Source organism: Miscanthus floridulus, chromosome 10 (genome assembly GCF_019320115.1).
Source record: "Miscanthus floridulus cultivar M001 chromosome 10, ASM1932011v1, whole genome shotgun sequence".
NCBI lineage: Eukaryota > Viridiplantae > Streptophyta > Magnoliopsida > Poales > Poaceae > Miscanthus > Miscanthus floridulus.
The window spans coordinates 100,001,712-100,018,868 of record NC_089589.1 but is presented as its reverse complement, the minus strand read 5'-3'; the positions used below and the strand labels follow the sequence as shown (position 1 = coordinate 100,018,868).

Below are 17,157 nucleotides of genomic sequence, written 5' to 3'. Positions count from 1 at the left end.
TATATGTAGACTCACATGGTTCTTTGTTCTAGTAAAGAGGAGAAATGAAAATAGCATGAATTATTATAAAAAAGCCTTTGTAGATAAAGAAGTATTTCACGAACAAGAGATTTTACCAATTGATCATTCTGTTTAAACAAGAAAGTGCTACAATATGTTACAAGAAGGATGCTGGACAAGTATGATAGTTTCCTCTATATTAGCTGTGTCTATGGGCTACAATAGGGTTTATGAATTCTCTTCTGACTACTGACATGCCATGGTCTACAAATGGTAGCAATAAATTGGCCCCGAAAATATTTCTATTTACTACTGCATACATACATATAAGACTGATGCCACACAATGACCAAAGCCTCCTGGAACAAGACCAAATAAGCACCAGACAAGCCCATCTAAGCACATAGCTTTTCTTGAAATTTAAGTAGTAATACACAGGTAGTGCACACAGAACATTAAAGAAACAACGGAATTTACAATATCACCTAAATCATAGCAGTTGCACTGCGCTTTTGTAACAGCGGAGGGATTTGGGGGAAGTGAGTTAGAGAACTTATCTGCTAGTTTTGGATCGGTAATCCGGGCGAAGGACACCAAGAAGGACAGCACAGGAGACGGTGGCGGGCCAGAGGATCTGGAGCTATTTTGATAGTGCCAGGAGATTAATCTAAAAACCAAAAAGTTCCTTAGAAGCCGCATGGACCAAATTTTTCCTGCACGTATTTTTTCCTGAAACATGCAAATCAGAATATAGCAGTAGATGAACAGAGGAGCAACTGCATTCTATAGTGCTAATCCTAACTGTTCATCCTAGGGTCTGTAGATGAACTGAGAAGGAACGCTATCAGCACACCTGAGCACCTTCTCTAGGTCGAACTGCAACAGGTGGTCCTCCATCTGATGCCCCCCACTGAAGACCGCCACACCATCGCCGCCGGCCCTAGGGAGGCAGAGTAGGAACCTGAGTACCTGACGTCAAAGACTAATGGTATGTAGATGCAGCAGTGCGGATCTAAAAAACCGTAGGACCTTGTTGTAGTTCGCCGTGACACCGTCCACCATCCGCGAGCTCGAGTATGATTCCATCGTCCGCCTACTCTGATCCATGGCTGCCCCAATCAGAGGGAGACCGAACCCACGGTCATGGCCGGATCTTGCGTGGACCGGGTCCGCTCGTCGACGACGAGAGCTGTGGAGGATTGGGGGTGAGCGGCACGTGACGTGTCGTACCGTTGGAGGAAGTCAAGGAGGAGTTGGATCTGCAGGATTAGGAAGGCTGCCGGCGTGGATTCGGCAGGGTCTCTCGAGGAGCTTGTGTCGGCGGTGTCGGCACGGCGGACGGCCATTGGGGAGGGGCTCTGGACGGGAACGTGGATGCCGGAGGTAGACCGTGGCCGTGGGGAGGTCTCGGGCTCTCGAGGGGTGGGGTAGGGGAGAGGGCGGCGGTTCAGGAGAGGGTGTTGAGATTGGAGAGAGAGAAGGCTATGTGGAGGTCATTTTAAATTTTCGCTGCAACCAGGGGCGGGAGTTACCCGCCAGTTCAACTTTTAAATGATTTTTTCGCAGACATATAATCAAATTATAAAAAAGTGTATTATTATTTAGAATAATACATAGGTAAACATACATTAGAGTTTTCAGGTAAATGTTTGGTACATATCATCTACAGACCAAAATCTATGACAAAAAATCAATGCGACTTATAATTTAAAATGGATGGAGTATTTGTTTACCATATAATTAGAAGAATAAACAAAGATGTGGTAAGATCAATTCTTGATAATAAGAATGTATTTTTGGTTTTTGAGCTTGCATATGGAATTAATAACTAGCCAACTATAGGTAATTGTCTCTAGTTTTTTCTCATGATGTTGAAGATATACGAATGTACTGATATGTAGTAATGTTTATCTACACCACATGCAATCCTTAGGAAGTACTCTCGGTAAAAGGCTTGAAATATTTTAAACCCTAAGGAAGGAAAGAGTTATAACTAAATCGTTCTTAGAAAAGCATAACAAATTGTGAGATCGTTAGATAATCATAAACCTACCGATATTGAAAAAGTCATGACCAATAAAAGTAAATCTCGAGAATGATGAAGTCACCACATGTGCCTCACTGTCGATGGGAACATTGCCACCCATTGACAAAGTCACAACAACTTTTACAAAACACACAGCTAACAACTAAACCAAATAGCCCCGTGAGACAATTGAAACTACCAAGTACAATAAACAAGAATTAAGAACCTGGGTCCAATCACTCTCCCGTGTGTGGTGGGTCCAACATGACAAACAATTGTGTTTTTTTTCAAGTGCCACACGTCATCCATCCATGAGGGGTCCAATGAACATGAACTTTATACCAAAGTTGTAGTGGGAGCTCAAACTTTTTGACTTGAGATCATTTTGATGCCTAAATAGCCATCACAAGATTTTATGAAGTTCATACCAAAGGAATCCATATGTTATATAGTCACAAGTGAGTGTGTAGTACTAGAGAGTGATCTCCGATGGAGAAACAATCAAAACAAAATGTTCTAGATCTCGATAAGTTATGAAATTTTGTAATTCACAATTTTGTTTGAAGTCGTTTTGATGCCGAAATATTTGACTCACAAGATTTTATAGAGTTCATACCAATGGAACTCCTATGCTCTATAGTCACAAGTGTGTGTGTGGACATAGTGAATGATCTCGGATGGAGGAGCGACCAAAGCAAAAGTTGTGGATCTAAAAAACATATGCATCTTTGTAGTTGACAACTTTTGCATTTGAAATCATCTATCCAACGAAAATTACATTTGAAATTTGATTTTTTTCAAATGACCTCGGATGGAGAAACAACCAAAACAAAACTTGTAGATGTCAAAAAGTTATGCACCTTTTTAGTTCACAACTTTTTCATTTGAAATCATCTATCCAAGGAAAACTACACCTGAATTTCCTCACATTTGAAATTCAAATTCTTCAAATGACTTCGGATGGATAAATGATCAAAACCAAAGTTGTAGATCTCGAAAAGTTATAAACTTTGTAGTTGACAACTTTTTCATTTGATTTCGTTTAGGGTTGCAAATGCTCATTTAAAACCAGATAAATATAAAATGTGGAGGACGAATATCTAAAATGGATACAATTTGCTTATATAGGTGGAGTGGTTCGGAGATGAATATGCAAACCTTGAGTTTATGGGTTCAAACACTAGTGGCCACAAAATGTGCATTTTTTGCGTGGCACGCCTAAGCCTCGCTAAAATTGATTCGATTCTTTTGAAACTCCTACATAACAAAAAAATATATGCTATTACATATAAAAAAAAACTTTGGCACTTGTAACTATTTTTAGGATTTGGCCTTCTCTATCCAATCGAAAATAAAAAATATAATCAAATCATTCACCTTGATGGCATACCACACAAATGCAAAGTGATGTGATAAACACAAAAAAAAACATCTCCCAATATATAAGTGAACGAAATAGTAAAGAGTGATTTTATAAAACACTAGAAAAAATCATTCAATTTGATTAGTTTAGCCAAAAATAAAAAAATGAATGTCACGAATAGATAGTCAATATTCAACCAGAGCTGATATGTTTGTCTGCCACGGTAAATTTTAAGTAAAAGATCAAATGTTTGCAAACTTCACAATCTAATTATCTTGGTCACCTAACTTTTTTTACTTTTAATAATATATAGACATATCATATGAGCTTATAAATAGAAATTTTGGCACTTGTAGCTGTTTTTGGACTCAACGGCAAAATAGGCGCCAACAAATCCGAACTTTTGGTGCTTGGCCCGCCCCCCCTTTTTTTTCTTGTGCTGGTACCACTCCCGGTACACAATCTATCCTATCAGATCTGCCTGTCTCCTATAAAAAAAACTGCCTGTCACCATTCGCTCTCCTCTTCCATATCTCTCCTGCAATCTCTCGTTCTTTCCCGAAAGAAGAAGCTGGCGGCGGTCCTCCTCCGAGCGCACCCCTACGGCCCGGCGGTGGTTCTCCTCCAAGCGCACCCCCATGGACCGGCCGAGCACCACCTCTCCGACCCGGCGGCGCGGCTCTCCATCCCTGACCAGGCGCTGCGCGCTTCGTCCCTGGCCCGGCCATCTCGCTCCTCTCCGTGTTCTCCACCGATGGACACAGACCCGGCACCGGCGGAGAGCACAGGGTGGCACGGCTCGGCAGAGGAGTAAACGGACGCGGGGGCAACCAGCACAGCCGCAAGATGCCGATCTCCTCGCCACTGCCGCCTCCGGCTTCCTCGCCACTGTCACCGTGCCGCTGCCGATTTCCTCCCCACCACCGCCGACTTCCATGGTAAGTAATTGATTCAGTGTGTACAGATGCCTGCAAGTACTCTGTGAAATGAATTCGTAGTTGATTTAGTCTGTGAAATGAATTCGATTGGTAGAGATGCCTGCAAGTAGCCCCAAATCTTGTTCATGGTTCATCTTGGCAGAGCTTCAGGTTTTCAGCATTTGATTTAGTCTGTGAAATTGCAATTGTTTTATAGTGCTATTCTTGCCTGTGTGCAGATTTCTGGGCATGATTTTGTTTCTGGCCATGATGGAGTCACATGAGCTTTTTTATCTGTATCTAATATGTGATATCTGTGATCTGAACATACACTTTATATGTATTTGGAGACACCTAAACAAAGCAATGAATAAATTTTATATTATATATGTTTTTGTTCTATTTTTCCATGAACTCGAGGCCAGGATGCTAAATGTGGAAGCATCAAAGGAAAAATTAAGTAGCATCTGAAGGGCAGGCCTAGTGCAAGCGGTAGAGTCTTACCGCCTGTGACCGGAAGGTCCCGGGTTCGAGTCGCGGTCTCCTCGCATTGCATAGGCGAGGGTAAGGCTTGCCACTGACACCCTTCCCCAGACCCCGCACAGAGCGGGAGCTCTCTGCACTGGGTACGCCCCTGAAGACAAGATTGTGTTTTTTATTAGATGATTCTGAAAATAGATTCCATAGTATCAAGGAGGTATTCATGTGGATCTTGGACAGCTGAGCTGCACATTTATCTCTGAACAAATCATAAACCTAATTTTGTGTGAAAGATAAGACAGGCTGAAATACATGGATAAAGACATTTGAATAGCTATAAGAAAACTAGGTCATAAAAACCTATCTTAGGGACTACCTAAATATTAGCTGTCATTATTCTTTCTGTGCAGAACTACATGAGGTATGCCTGCTACAATCTGCATCCTAAAGCTCAATGTGGAACACAATGACGGAAGTAAATATGCACTATCCTTAAGGCGCAGAAGCCTCCGATGGAGCCATACGGTATAAGGATCAATACATATTTAGAGCTTGTTATGAACTTATGATATGATTCACACCCTCCAATTCATAGATACTGTTTGCTGAAAAAACTAAACTTTCTCACAAGGTTCTAGTTTGTTTAACACAACAAATCCCAAACTTTTATATTGTGGTTGTCATGATAGGATATGAATCAAATGTGATAACTTTCCTCTTTAAAAAGCTGTCACAAAGTAATACTGATCCATGTGTTTATACTGTTTAATGTGGTAGCTGCCCTTAGCTTATTGGTTGCTCCTCAGTTCAATAGAAGCTTCGATTATGTGTAGCTGTTACCCCCACCCCTTTTGGGCTGTGCGTTTCCCTAATTTGCATGCTTGTGGGGGTTTCAATCCCTAACCTCCAGTGCCTTTGTTTGTACATAAACTTTCTTTTCCCCATCTTAATTGAAAGGCAGAGCTCCTGCCATTGCGTTAAAAAAAAGTTCAATAGAAGCTATCCAGCTATAGTGTAGAAGCGAGTAAATGCTATGAGAATTGGTGTTTATTTCCTAGGAGTTATATTCATTTTAGAAGGATCTGTATGAATACCAAGATTATTCATGGCTGCTGCCATTGATATGCATGGGCCAAAATATTTTCTCTTTATATTGGTCATTGGTTGTAAAATGTTTTGACAATCAGTATAAGCTTGGGTGCTTTGCTTTGTTGTATTTCTCACAATTTGTTTCCTGCTGCATGCAGTGAGAGTTTGTACGAAGACGAGGAGTTTGTCCAGAGGCAGCTTTTAGCACTAGTTGCCCCTAAGGTGTTTTTCTACTTGGCCAAGCTAAATGGTGCTCTGTCGTATGCACTTGGTGCTGGACCCCTGTTTGATGTTTCTGACGACTCTGATTACGCTCAAACACTATTAGGTAATCTGCCTGGTGCCTGCATTATGACTAGTTAATTGTTGATAGCACTAAAAGTACTGTGTTAAACATTACCTCCTTTGCCCTGTTTCTTTTTTCAGCAAAAGCTTTGGATGAACATACTGCCATCCAATCAAGGGTCACTGGGGAAGAAAAAACGGTGTACAGTGGCTGCAGGCTATTGTGGAAAGGATGCTGGACTAGTATGATAGTTTCCTCATGGTCCATTGTTTCCGGAATGCATCTTTATTGCGTCTATCCTGTAATCTATATTATTTTACCCAACATGGTAAATTCTTGTTAGGGTGTGGAATGCTTCTACATTGTTCCTGCCTAATATGTTATGTGGACCTGGTACATGATATCATATACAAGACTTGGAATTCATAACACTGGTGCTAAGGACACTGAAATTTATATTCTAGATGCTATCATAATTACATTGCCTATTATCTACATATATTGAGAAATTTATAGTCTGTGTGGGCATATTTGTATCTGGTACAGGCACAGAAGTTATGAGGTACAGTATCTGGTGTTGGAAAGTCTCTGAAGATGCAAAACCCAGGTGTCAAGATCATCTGTATTCAGGTAAGACACCATTCAGAAACATCAAATAGGTTAATATATGGTCTTTAGAACTTATAATGTGTTTTATATTGGGATTTATAGCCAGAGAAAAATGTTTCATTGAGTTTATCTATGGTTCCAGGAAGCTTGTGCGATCAAAGTTGGAAGCTCCTTTACCAGCCATCAAGTTCAGGAGAAGCTCAAGAGCAGCTGCCACTTCCCTTCATTTTTTGACAACACCTTAAATAATATCATTAACCCTGCGGACACATTTGCAAAGTATTGTGACTGTCTATGTATAGTATGCTATGTTCCACCATCTCAGCCTAGAGGCATTGGAACTTTATGTGAGCTATACTAAGACCTATATTATTCATGTGTTCTATGACTCATTTATGTAAAATATATGTAATGTTCCCCTCAAAAAAAATATGTAATGTTAAAACATCGCAACATTCAGTCTAGAGATTGTGCTGAGGATCGACTCTGTTTTATGGCAAATTTTGGTTAGATCATGATTGTCTACGCATGTTGTTTTATGGCAAATTTTGGTTAGACTGATTGTCTACATGCGCATGGGCGCGCACAAATCACTAGTATCATTTAAAAGCTAGACTGAAATGCCTTCTTTTGTGGCCATTCTATGCATTTTATAATATTGAGAATTTTTTTGAGTGATTACTTATTTGATTTAACTTTTTGTGGATGCCATACATGACTGTTTTTGCATAGCCTTTTTGTTAGACTCAAAACCACAAAAAACGCTTGCACTCATGTTTTGAGCATATTACATGACATTATGTTGTAAATTTGACCGGTATTCATGTGGAACCAAAAGGATGAAATTCTTGATCAACCTATTCAGTGGTAGGTTAGTGTGTTCATGCAACAACATAAAAAAATATCAATATTACTCACATTTATTTTCACATTTTTGTTTTTTATTTTTCAGTTTTTCCTTCTTCGTTGTACTTGTTCTTGTGATTTGGCATCTAGAGTGTCTTGAGTTCGGCCTAATAAATTTTGATAACAGGTTCTGGCATCGAACTTATCTTTTTAATTGCTTACTCATTGCTACTTGGTTCTCATGTGATGATCACAATGTGATTGCCTAACAGCTTTGACGACACCTAGGTGCGATGACCGTGATGCCTATGAATCGGAAGGTCCACATGTATATGTTTCTTTGTAACATTTAGACTAACATTATTTTGTGTTACTATAGGGCATATATTTGTAACACATTTTATTTGTTCCATTTATGTGTTACAAAATAGTACACTTTTGTAACATTTTGCTTGTAACATTAATTTTGTGTTACTATAATTATTGCCAGTAACATATTTTTATAAAAAAGGTGTTTTGTGTTACAACCGAAGTCTGTAACACACTATTTTGTGTTACTATGAGATTTCAGTGGAACACATCGATGAATATGTTACAAGAAAGTGCTACAATATCCTTGTTTTGTAGTAGTGTAACCATTAGTGAGCATCTTCATCGTCCATATCACCAGTGTTCATCATCTATTCCGTAAGGGTTCCAAGGCCGTTCGTGACCATGAGCACGACTGATATACCAGTTTTACACTCTGCAGATGTTGTATACTTTCACTGTGAGTCATGATTTACCCTTTCGCCTGAGGCGGCCAACCTCTTGACCCACTACCAAGGAAGGTCGGTAGGGTTCACTATGAAGCCTTTCAAAGGTTCGTCTAACAAGTTAGGGCCGCTAGGTTTCTGTGGCCTATGAATGTAGGGCTCCCCTTCCGACAGGCACAATGACGCGTAGCCTATACACTGACGGACAGAGGCCGCACTATATCCAACCAGGAACACACCCCTCTTGTGCCATAAAGGTAACCACTAACAAGCTAGAAAAGGTCCTCATACTGAGCTAAAGCAAGAGCCATATAGCCCTCACAGCTGTACTGTAAGTCCTGGATGATCACTTACAGATAAGTCCTTAGGGAGAGGAATATAGAGCACCATAAAACAGCCCAATGCTCTAGCCCCCTTGTTCCATGTTGCTAAAAAGCATCTTTTAATGTTTGTTGCATATTACATTAGTCAAGTTACAAGATCACGTTTGTAGTTGAGCACTAGCAAAGCTACCCAATGCAATACCCCAAAGGTAACAAGGCACAAGTACAAAAGACTAGGATATCCTTAGTGGTAGTCATGGTAGATACATGCAGTATGAATTAAAAAGATTAAAGGTGAATAGGTAACAAGGATGATCCCATGCTATACTTGCCTTAAACACCGATCCTTCGGTAAGCTTTAATCTTCAACGTTCTTCTTCTTGATCACCACGTATATCTCACCGACTGGACGAAATCATAAAGCACCACACAAGCATCCATGCAATCAGACACGAAGCAAACAATAGATCTACATTAGAACAATACACCAAACATCAAATTAAGATGAAAAGTTTGTAAAACGAATCTACGTCTCAATACGAACACATAGACACGAGAACAGGATAATCGGAGCTACGGTTGAAAAGATACAACTATCGAAAGATTTACTTTACACTTGAAAAAGAAAACTATAGGGTTCATTTATTTAACTATATAAAAGCTTATATAAATTGCATTAAATCAAATTTAGATTTGAGTTATAAAACTAAAGTAAAACAAATCATATCTTATTTACAAAACCTAGTTGTATAATTATTAATCAAGATATGATTTAAACCATGAAATTTTAGAAATAGTAATATGGTAACCACTATTGCTAACACGTAGACCTCGTCGCTATGAATCTAACACAACTTGAATGGGTCAAAACTTATCTAAAACACAGAAGATATGAAATAAACAAGATTTCCTTTGAAAAAATAATAGATTAAATCTAGCCACGAATTTTAAAAGTTGAAAACATATCTAACAGTAGTATAAATATGTAGATTATGAAATTACGAACCTAACGCAAGTTGAACGGATCAAATCGGAGTTAAAACGGAGAAGTTATGGCTAAATCAAAATCAGTGGCAATTCTGTAAATAAGTGAAAACGTATTTTGGATCTAAACCAAAGAAACTACGAGAAAACGTATACTGAAAAAGTGCTATAGGCTGCGGGTTCGATAACAAAAAAGTGCAGGGGTCCTTTTCAAATAAGCCAAGGACTGCGGGTTAAGGATGAAATAATTATAATGGCCTTTTTGTAAAATCACCCACGAAGGGGTAAGTTCTAATCCAGGCCTTTGATTTTAGATCGGACGACTGCGTTGGGTTGGGAAGCTCAGGCCGGCCGGAACAGAACTCCGGCGCGGTGGCTGCCATTGACGGTGGCGAGACCTCGTCGGAATCAGGTTTCCGAGCTCCAAACTTGACAGGGAAAATACCAGAAGATAGAACACAGGAAGGCGAACTCACCTAGGGTACTTACGTCGGACGGGGGGGTTTCGGTGGTGGCGTGTGGCTCAACGGGAGGCTCTGGTCTACCTGCGAACAATTGGCGGCGGTGAGAGGAACACAGAGACCAGGAGAGAGAGGGAAAACGAAGCATGCGGCTTTGTAACCTCTATGTTGAGAGCGGAAGGCAAAGCATGATGATGGGGTGGTGTCCAACAGCGGCGGCCAATGCGCTTTGCTCGTCGGCGAGATCTAGGCGGCGGCGCTGGCTAGCTTGGGGCAAGGGTGGTGCGGAATACGGCACGGGGTAGGCGGCTCGGCACGAGGCTCACTATTTAAGGGTCGGTATTCGTAGGGCGCAAGGCAACAGTGGCGTGGCCGCTGCAGAGTCGAGCGGTAGCGGTGGAGTCCTATTCGGCGACGGCACGAGGAAGAAGATGGCTAACGGTGGGGCCGGGCTGTCAGCGGGAAAGAGCTACGGCCTGGCTTGCTGGGCCGGTGGGAGTGGAAGATGGGCCAGCTCGGCAGCTAGGCCGACGCGGGGAGAACAAGGGCCGAGAGAGGCCGAGGAAAGGAGAAAGCCAAATGAAAAAAAACTATGGGCCAGAAGCAAGGCTTTCTCAATTTTTTTCAAATTTGATTTTCCTAATACTTTTTCAAATGGGGTTTAAATCCATTTGAACCTTGAATCAAACCAAATTTAAATATCATTTAAATTATACTTTCAATTCAAAGTAAACTGAGAAATTTTAGTAAGTTTTCAAAAATAAATTTTACACCTTTTTAAATTCTTTTATTTTCTAATTCTCTTTTCTTTTATCTCAAAGCAACTCAAGCCATTTTGAATTTTATTCAAAATCACTCAATCAACAAATCAAATGTACCGGCATGAATGCACAAACATGTTACTATGCCTTATGTTAAATTTTAATTTAATGAAATTTTTTTATTTTCCTATGTTTTCATGTGCACAAAATTCAAAATTACCTTAATTTACACCTATTTCCAAAAGAGCAAATTTTAGGGTGTTACAATTCTGCCCCCTTAAGATGAATCTCGTCCCCGAGATTCGGAAGACGTCGACTAGGAGATAGGGATACTCTGCCCTTGAATTCTTCTTTACTTTCTCATGTAGTTCCATCATCTTGATAAGGATCCCACTTTACTTTGCATACCTGTAAATCTTACTCCAAGTAACTTGTCAAATTGATTCCAAGATTCTAATAGGCACCTTGAACAACTCTCAGGTATCTCCAACCACTAGGCCACCTTTCCCTTTTTAGTCTATAATATCAATTCTTCTTCTTAAAATATCCACCTTGCAATGAAACCTTACGAATCTCTTGGTCAGAAGGGGAATTTACCACCATTCTTCAAAACATTAATAATTCCGATCAAGTTGCTCAAACTTGGAATACAATTCTTAGTCCTTGGTGTCACCCGGACCTTCTTAGCTCAATTCTCCATTGCTAAGGGCATCGTCCATGACTTTTACTTCTCCAGGTGTTAGCACTTTTCCAAGTCATAATCAATCTCATTCCAACGATAATCAATCTCATTCCAATGAGGATATCACAAGTTCAAGACCAACTTAATAAAGATGTCCTGTAGATTCTTGTGATCCTCCTAGATATCACTTTTACTTCTAAGAAGATATTACTTCCATGCTCCATAATGGATAACTTTAGATAACTTGTTAGATAGTTTAACTCACGCTTCCTTAGCTGACTTAATGAACAAGCCACTACATGTCTTCTCGTATAAGGACACATTCCACACCTTGACAAGGTGCATCATTATAGTTATGAAGCTCTCGTCCGGATCTGGCAAAGCTAATACTTATGCTTTACTCCAACCTATTCTTGGACTCCTTCAAACACTTAGCTGAGGTCTCTTAATCCAAACTAACTTGAAAACTTCTCCGGTAGCTCTACCAAAATCTTGATGATCTTGGTTAAACATCCCTTGAACCTTTAATCAAACCTCATTAAGACTCTGAACTTCTTTCATATCTTTGACTACCACCACGCTTTCGCTGCGCAAACTAGAACGTAGGATACTTCACCTTACAAATTCTTCCACTTGGCTACCCCCCTTAAGAAAAGATAAACTAGGGGTCACCAAAGTTTGGCTTGCATCTCCTTCTAGATGAGTTAACTAACATTAAGACTTTCTGTCTTCCCAATGATACTCTTGTGTATGGGTAAGAACAAGAAATCAGGAATTCCTCGTGAGCAGAAAAACAGCAGCGTTGTAAAACGGCTATAACTCTAATTCTGTTAATCCAATGAAGTTATAGCTTATACCGTTGGAAAGCTTATAAAATTCTCCACAACTTCCTTATAGAACACCTTTCCAAATTGTGCAGTTAACTTGGTGGAAATTAGTGCACAACAGAAACTATTCTAGGTTTAAAACAGCACAGATGCATTGCCTTGTGATTTTTGTATCTCCATAACCAAAATAGATATGAGGTTGATTCTTGTACTCAGAGAAATATATTGAAGTCTACTATTGTCCAGAATTTTCTCATGATTTTTGGTCATCCAAGATTAAAGATATAAGCCAAAGAGTGCAGACTGCTCTGAAAGGACAGGATAGGGAGAACAGAAGAAAACCATAGCCCAACTATTTATTTCATTGATCCTTATACCTTAGGCCTATAAACTAAATGAAATTGTGGGAACACCCAACAAGATCATTGCAATCATTACAAAGATTCAAAACAATCATAAGCATAATGATAATTCAACAAGCAATAAAGATACACGATTCAATCATTGACTCAACTTGCGATACTATCGTCCTCATTATACCAGGGGTAACAATCCTAAGACTCATCTTTAGATTACGCAAGAAGGTGGTGAGAGACAGTTCTAAAAGCATATCAAGTCAAGGAGTGGAGATCAGAACAAAGACTTTAAAATAAGCACCAAGGTAGAGATGAATAGCAATGGTAGAGATATAGTAGAGAAGAAAATATCAAGGTTCATAGGGCAAGAATTTTTGTAGCAATTTCTAAACCTTAGAACGACCAGTTTTTAACTAGGCTTGCGTGCTACATTCAGCATTGCTCTGATACCACTCTGTAGTACCCAGTTTTAAGAACAAAACCAGATACACACCATATATGAGCCCAGGAAGTCAAATCTCACATCTAGCTACAAATAAGGGTAATATCAAAGGACAATGCTTAAATACATAGCGTATTAGTATAAAGAATATAACCTCAGAGTATAGACAGCGGAAAGACAGATCCGATCTTCAGGCGAAGACTCCAAATCCACAGGGACAACTGACTGGTTGATCACAAGCCTAATTTCTCCAAACTCTAGCAATCTGGTACCCATCCGGGATTTTTCCAAAGTATTGAAAAGTAAAGCAAGCATAAGTACATGTCATACTCAACAAATATTACACGGTGTTCATGAGGCTCAAAAGGCTAACACTGGTTAACTGCGATTAGCTTTTAATGAGTCATGATTTTAGCAATTGAGTAGCAACAAATTTATCACAAGCCCATAAACACATGATCAGGTAAACATGAATAATGAATAGCATAAACAATTAACCATTAGTGAGCATCTTCATCGTCCATATCACTAGTGTTCATCATCTATTCCGTAAGGGTTCTAAGGTCGCTCGTGACCATGAGCACGGCTGATATACCAGTTTTACACTCTGCAGAGGTTGTACACTTTCACTGTGAGTCATGATTTACCATTTCGCCCAATGCGGCCAACCTCTTGACCCACTACCAAGGAAGGTCGGCAGGGTTCACTATGAAGCCTTTCAAAGGTTCGTCTAACAAGTTAGGGCCGCTAGGTTTCTGTGGCCTGCGAATGTAGGGCTCCCCTTCCGACAGGCACAATAACGCGCAGCCTATACACTTACGGACAGAGGCCGCACTATATCCAACCCAGAACACACCCCTCTTGCGCCATAAAGGTAACCACTAACAAGCTAGAAAAGGTCCTCATACTAAGCTAAAGCCAGAGCCATGTAGCCCTCATAGCTGTACTGTAAGTCCCGAATGATCACTTACAGATAAGTCCTTAGGGAGAGGAATCTAGAGCACCATAAAACAGCCCAATGCTCTAGCCCCCTTGTTCCATGTTGCTAAAAAGCATCTGTTAATGTTTATTGCATATTACATTAGTCAAGTTACATGATCACGGTTGTAGTTGAGCACTAGCAAATCTACCCAATGTAATACCCCAAAGGTAACAAGGCACAAGTACAAAAGACTAGGATATCCTTAGTGGTAGTCAAGGTAGACACATGCAGTATGAATTAAATGATTAAAGGTGAATAGGGAACAAGGATGATCCCATGCTATACTTGCCTTAAACACTAATCCTTCGGTAAGCTTTAATCTTCAACGTTCTTCTTCTTGATCACCATGTATATCTCATCGACTGGACAAAATCATAAAGCACCACACAAGCATCCATGCAATCATACACGAAGCAAACAATAGATCTACATTAGTACAATACACCAAACATCAAATTAAGATGAAAAGTTTGTAAAACAAATCTACGTCTCACTACGAACACATAGACGCGAGAACACGCTAACCGGAGCTACGGTTGAAAAGATACAACTACCGAAAGATTTACTTTACACACGAAAAATAAAACTATAGGCTTCATTTATTTAACTATATAAAAGCTTATATAAATTGGATTAAATCAAATTTAGATTTGAGTTATAAAACTAAAGTAAAACAAATCATATCTTATTTACAAAACCCAGTTGTATAATTATTAATCAAGATATGATTTAAACCATGAAATTTTAGAAATAGTAATATGGTAACCACTGTTGCTAATACGTATACCTCGTCGCTATGAATCTAACGCAACTTGAATGGGTCAAAACGGATCTAAAATGCAGAAGATATGAAATAAACAAGATTTCCTTTGACAAAATAATAGATTAAATCTAGCCATGAATTTTAAAAGTTGAAAACATGTCTAACAGTAGTATAAATATGTAGATTATGAAATTACGAACCTAACGCAAGTTGAACGGATCAAATCGGAGTTAAAACGGAGAAGTTATGGCTAAATCAAAATCAGTGGCAATTCTGTAAATAAGTGAAAACGTATTTTGGATCTAAACCGAAGAAACTACGCTTTCTAAAGAAGAAAACATATTCTAAAAAAGTGCTATAGGCTGCGGGTTCGATGACAAAAAAGCACAGAGGTCCTTTTGAAATAAGCCAGGGACTGTGGGTTAAGGATGAAATAATTATAATGGCCTTTTTGTAAAATCACCCGTGAAGGGGTAAGTTCTAATCCAGGCCTTTGATTTTAGATTGGACGGCTGCGGTGGGTTGGGAAGCTCAGGCCGTCTGGAACAGAACTCCAGCGCGGTGGCTGCCATTGACGGCGGCGAGACCTCGTCGAAATTGGGTTTCCAAGCTCCAAACTTGACGGGAAAAATACTAGAAGATAGAACACGGGAAGGCGAACTTACCCAGGGTACTTGCGTCAGCCGGGGGGGTTTCGGTGGTGGCGTGTGGCTCGACAGGAGGCTCTGGTCTACCTGCGAACAATCGGTGGCGGTGAGAGGAACACAGAGACCGAGAGAGAGAGAGAGGGAAAACGAAGCATGCGGCTTTGTAACCTCTATGTGGAGAGAGAAAGGCAAAGCATGATGATGGGGAGGCATCCAACAGCGGCGGCGGATGCGCTTTGCTCGTCGGCGAGATCTAGGCGGCAGCGCTGGCTAGCTCGGGGCAAGGGCGGTGCGGAATAGGGCGCGGGGTCGGCGGCTCGGCACGGGGCTCACTATTTAAGGGTCGGTATTCATAGGGCGCAAGGCAATAGTGGCGTGGCCAAAGCGGAGTCGAGCGGCGGCGGTGGAGTCCTGTTCAGCGACGGCACGAAGAAGAAGATGGCTGACGGTGGGGCCGGGCTGTCAGCGGGAAAGAGCTACGGCCTAGCTTGCTGGGCCGGCGGGAGTGGAAGATGGGCCAGCTCGGCAGCTAGGCCAACGCGGGGAGAACAAGGGCCGAGAGAGGCCGAGGAAAGGAGAAAGCCAGATGGAAAAAAACTACAGGCCAGAAGCAAGGCTTTCTCAATTTTTTTCAAATTTGATTTTCCTAATACTTTTTCAAATGAGTTTTAAATCCATTTGAACCTTGAATCAAACCAAATTTAAATATCATTTAAATTATACTTTCAATTCAAAGTAAACTGAGAAATTTTGGTAAGTTTTCAAAAATAAATTTTACACCTTTTTAAATTCTTTTATTTTCTAATTCTCTTTTCTTTTATCTCAACGCAACTCAAGCCATTTTGAATTTTATTCAAAATCACTCAATCAACAAATCAAATGTACCGGCATGAATGCACAAACATGTTGCTATGCCTTATGTTAAATTTTAATTTAATGATTTTTTTTATTTTCCTATGTTTTCATGTGCACAAAATTCAAAATTACCTTAATTTACACATATTTCCAAAAGAGCAAATTTTAGGGTGTTACACACGGCTGCGACTGCTTGGGCGAAAAAAACGTGCAACAGATGAGATGGGAGAGGCGGCGTGGCCGGCTATTCATGAGGACGGATTTACTTGGGCGCGACGGCATCAAGGAGGTCGTGGCCGCTCCGGACTCGGCGGCGTCGGCGCGGTGTCCGACTGGGACACGAGATAGAGGAGGAAGGAGGAGAGCCCGACAGCTGGCCCCAAGGGGTTAGCGGGCGGAGGGGAACGCGCGGGCTGCGGGAGCGGCTGGCGTCTGGCTGGGCCGGCGAAGCTGGGCTTCGGCTTGCAGCGCTGGGCCATGCGATGCGCAAAGGAAAGGCCGGCTTGGGCTAGCGCTGAGGGGAGCGCTGGGCCTCGGCCCGAGCAGAGAGGAAAGGAGAGCAGCGGCCAGGAAAAGGAAATGGGCCGCGCGGAAAGAAATGGAGCGGGCCAGAAACAGAGGAAGGAGAAAGAATTTGTCCTTTTCTTTTTCTAATTTCTTTTCAAAGCAATTTTGAAGACAAAATTCAAATCAAGTTCAAATT

At 40.7% G+C, this 17,157-nt stretch overlaps 1 long non-coding RNA gene across 1 annotated transcript; it reads left to right on the top strand.

Annotated features, from left to right (window-relative positions):
- The first annotated feature begins 4,127 nt into the window (after positions 1–4,127).
- On the top strand, positions 4,128–6,165 carry LOC136485987 (uncharacterized). Its single transcript, XR_010766629.1, has 3 exons — positions 4,128–4,327; positions 5,197–5,311; positions 6,034–6,165. It is a non-coding gene; the product is annotated as an uncharacterized lncRNA (long non-coding RNA).
- Positions 6,166–17,157: the final 10,992 nt, after the last annotated feature.